General features: G+C 37.8%; 1 long non-coding RNA gene across 1 annotated transcript; it reads right to left on the reverse strand.

Annotated features, from left to right (window-relative positions):
- Positions 1–678: 678 nt before the first annotated feature.
- On the reverse strand, positions 679–2,274 carry LOC106935050 (uncharacterized). Its single transcript, XR_001421828.1, has 2 exons — positions 2,073–2,274; positions 679–1,828 (listed from the first exon to the last, which is right to left on the reverse strand). It is a non-coding gene; the product is annotated as an uncharacterized LOC106935050 (long non-coding RNA).
- Positions 2,275–4,486: the final 2,212 nt, after the last annotated feature.

Below are 4,486 nucleotides of genomic sequence, written 5' to 3' on the forward strand. Positions count from 1 at the left end.
GTTCCTTAGTATCAAAACCAGTAATAAACATATTAGAGAAATAATCCAAAGGAATACCATTAGCAAACCTGCTTCTATATTTTTTTGGAACAATCTTTATTCAGATATTGATTGGGAACAAACATGGTTATTGCCAACAAAGTTTTTTTTATCTCAAACAAAGTACGTGAGGTATCTCTTAAAATTTTGCACAGGTGTTACCCTGTAAATTCAGTGCTGAGAAAATATATTCCAAATATTGATCCTCTCTGTTCCTTTTGTCATATCGAACAAGAAACATTAACCCACCTTTTTTGGGAATGCTCGTTTAGGAAAACCTTTTGGTGTGATTTCAATGTTTTCTTTAGTCGAATATAATGTTTAAATGTTAAACATGTTTTGTTTGGTATTTCCAATAATACTATGTCTGGGAAAGAATATATTATAATTGTTCTTATTTTGTTGGCTAAGTTCCACATACATGCCTGTAAATTTGCTAAAAACAAACCTAACCTTACTGTCTTTAGAGCTTATGTAAGATGCTTTTTAGAATCTTTAAAAATATGCACCAACTCTAAACCTATGAAACTTATAAACTTAAGTGATGAATTTGATTTGTAATTTTAGATTTTTTTCTCTCTTCTGATGGAATTTATGGATTTGTTACCCCAGCACCTCGAGCACGTTTATTTATAAAAAAAAAAAAAAAAAAAAAAGCTACAGCTTCTCTCTTCCGGTCGTCCAGGACCCAATGATGCAAAACCTGACTTCGGACATAATTATTCTTTGTTCGACTCCCCCTAGTGGTCTGGATCACTTCTATTTTTAGCATCTTTTGTTTGCATCTCTTTTTTGTTGCATGTGTTTTTCTCGTGTTTGCTGGGTGTTTGTACCTGTCGGCCACCAGTGATGAAAGTAACACTGGAATAAAAATTTAAGACTTTCAGTTTACAGCGACATAAACTGGGTTTAACTCATTAATTTCTACAATGTTAAGTACATAAAACACAGTTCTTAAACAAATATCCATTCTTTGGGTATCACTAAACAAATCAAAGAAATAGAACTTCCAAAATCTAAAATTCAACATGGCTGAAATATTGTGGAATTCTAGAATCAACAGGGTTTTAAAATGTGAACTATTAATGGTTTTCAAGAGTCCAAGTGACACTTACTTTATTAGATGCAGATGAAGGCACCGTCCAACATGGAAAAAGATAAGACAATATAATTTAGATCCTAAATGATATGGAAACAGAAATATTTCAAAGAAAAGAGAAGGACAACAACTAACCTGAATGAGATGCCACTCAAAGTCCATCAGGTTTTTGATGAGGGTGGAAACCTGCTCATTCACTGTCTGCTTTTTCTTTTGAATGGTCAGTCCTGGCTTTTTGGATACCATTTTCCCATGACCGGCTTTTGTGCCCCTTTCTGGGTCAATCCTAATGAAGCGACTAAGAAACACAATCAAAAATGGGAAAATTCCTGAGAATATAAATAGTGTGGCATTCTGAAGACAGCTGGTACAATATATAAATAAAGCTGTTTTTAATTACATAAAGAGGAAACATCACCACCTTTGTCAAATGTTAATCATAACTTGCTTTAAAACTTTAAAACCATGTCATTGTATTTTGCTCATTGTAAAAAAAATTATAGGAATGGTTTTACCATTGAATGAACCAAAGTCTTGGCTGCCTCATGTTGATATTGGGTGTTGAAGGTGTTGAAGATGGAAAATACTGTCCTGTCTGGAATGTTGGCTGGACCCTCTCAAAGACAATATGGCCTTCAATGCTGACCATGCAGAAAACTGCTTGCCACAGGGACTGTAATAAACCAAGTCCTTAATTGGAAGAACATAAAACAAATCCTCTTATTGATACAGTGTGCATTTAAATGATCATCATAACAAAGAATGTCTACTCTGCCAGGTAAAGTAAAAACAAGAATTTTAAACTCCTCAATTGTCATGCAAGTCAGATCAATGTTGAAAACTGTAGGCTGGATTAATGTACAGAAGTTGTAGAGGAATTCATGGTACTTTGCACTGAAGGTGAAGTGTGCTTTGAAAGTTCATCAAAAGCTACCTTGGATGATCTTGTGATCACTAATGGTGAAGTGTCTTTGCTGCTGCTCTTGTTTCCACAAACGCAGGAGGAAGGGCTGTCCTGGTTCCACACCAATGAGGAAGGCTTCAACACTGGCTTGCATCTTTGACATAATGATAAAAAGATGAATATTAAAAATTATTAAATATATTTAGCAGTACAGCTACATTCAGATAGCAAACAAAGCCAATGAGAAAGTGCTTCTACAAAGAAGTAGGATCATTAGATTAACCACATATCTGCATATATCTGAAAACATGGTCCACATTTTGACATGAGCTGTTTTGGATTCTTCATGTGGCCTTTGGATGTAGGATGAAGCACATGAACCAACAGAAGAATGCCTGGTTTTCCCAGCCTGGAGGAACAACAGGATAAATAACAGACACATTAGGATAATAAATAAACATTTTAAAGAGAAGTGTGAGCAAAACTAACCAGACCCACCTGTGTGTGTGTCACCATCACAGTCATTCAAAATACTTTATCCACCCGATTTATCCTGGAAAGCATTTTTCACCACCTGCAACATAAAGCATAAAAATGTCAGAAATAATTACCATGAACACAACTCAGACATTAGGCATTATAGAAATTAGTCAGCTTATAGAAACATTCTGGACAGCATTTCTTCTGCCAAACCTGTCAGAAGAAATGTGTTGAAGTCATCATAACATGCTTCAGTCACTAATACGTTGCAATTGTGGGAGCAACTCTTTAGCAAACACTATTTCTTTAGGGAAACTGACAAACCTATCTTTGAATTTGACTAAACAAGTGTTTAATTAGGCCCGAGCAGCGAAGCACTGGCGAGGCCTATTGTAATCGCAGGATTTCTTATTAGGCCCGAACAGTGATAGTGCTGCGAAGGCCTATTGTTTTTTAAATGTTTATTTGTATTTTTCTTGGTGCAAATTAATTGGCTTTTTGGGGGCTTTATCATATTCAAAAACACACCAAACTTGGCAGACGCATACATCTCGTGTGAAATTTACGTATTTTAAGGTTGATGCAAAAATCGCAACAGAAACAGCTCAACGGCGCCCCCTAGAAATTGTCAAAACACCCTCCTCATATGGCTCAACGGCGCCCCCTAGAACATTTCAAAACACCCTCCCCATTGACCTTAGTTTATTGTAGAGACATGAAATTTGGTACACTTGTAGAGTTCCCCAAGATACACAGAAAATACAATCAATGTCATAGTGCAAGTCAAACAGGAAGTCGGCCATTTTGGATTGAAGTTCCGATTTTGACCCCATTTTGGCCGTTTACAGACATTTCATCGAACTCCTCCTAGGGATTTCAATCAATCGACTTCAAACTTGGTCAGTTGGTTCATAAGGCATGGCTGATTAAAAGTTATCAAAACGGTAAGTTTTCGTGCATGCTGAAGGGGTGATACCAGGGGTCAATGTTCACCTACACACCAAGAAACATGAAACTGCTATTTCCTACACCGAAACTCACAGCGCCACCAAACTTTCAGTGATTGATCGCCATTGGGTGCTCTACAAGAGCAATTTTGACATCACTTAAGCCACGCCCCCTGAGAACAGGAAGTGTCATGTTTTACTGTGAACGGTCGCTATCTGACCACTTTGACCTAATCAACTTGAAACTGTGTCCAGATACAGAAGACATGTTGGTGTGTAGTGGATTCCAACCCCAACTGGTTTCGATGCAGCAGGTGGGTGTGACGGTGTGGCAAAGTGACCTGTAATGCTGTTGCCATACGTTTGGCTCTGAATTCCACAATTTTGAGTCCAGCTGCACCAAACTCACTAGGATTGATCATGATCCAACCCCGGACAGGAATCCAGTGCAATATTTGGCCTAATGTCTCAACAGCACCCCCTAGCATATTTTAAATGATCAGCCCCAAGTCATGCTTTAACCTAGAATTATGAAACTTGGTACACATGTGTATCTTATCAGGATGTACAAAAAAGTCTCTTGGAGCCATGGTCCAAACCCAACAGGAAGTTGGCCATTTTGGATCAAAGCCACCATTTTCTCATTTTTTATAGACGTCACATCTGACTTAACTCCTCCCACACCTTTTGAGATACAGACTTCAAACTCACTCAGCAGAGACTTGAGACATTAAAGGTGAAAAGTTATCAAAGGAATTCTCGTACATCAAAGCATGTGGGCGTGGCTAAACGTCAAACTTTGACTTTTCTCCATGAAACATGAATGTGCAATAACTTCCACAGGCTAGGTGAGAGCTGCATCAGACTTTCCATGTCTCATTAGCCCTGATCACATTCACATGGTCAATTGACGACATCACCTTAGCCCCGCCCCCGTCCTGTTGAAATATGAAGGAGTAATTTGTTCAATGGTTAATGGAAAGACTGTTATGCTGCCATCTGCTGTGTCTTTTGAGT

This window comes from Poecilia latipinna, unplaced genomic scaffold (genome assembly GCF_001443285.1).
Source record: "Poecilia latipinna isolate Pla-1442-1.1 unplaced genomic scaffold, P_latipinna-1.0 Scaffold1900, whole genome shotgun sequence".
Lineage (NCBI taxonomy): Eukaryota > Metazoa > Chordata > Actinopteri > Cyprinodontiformes > Poeciliidae > Poecilia > Poecilia latipinna.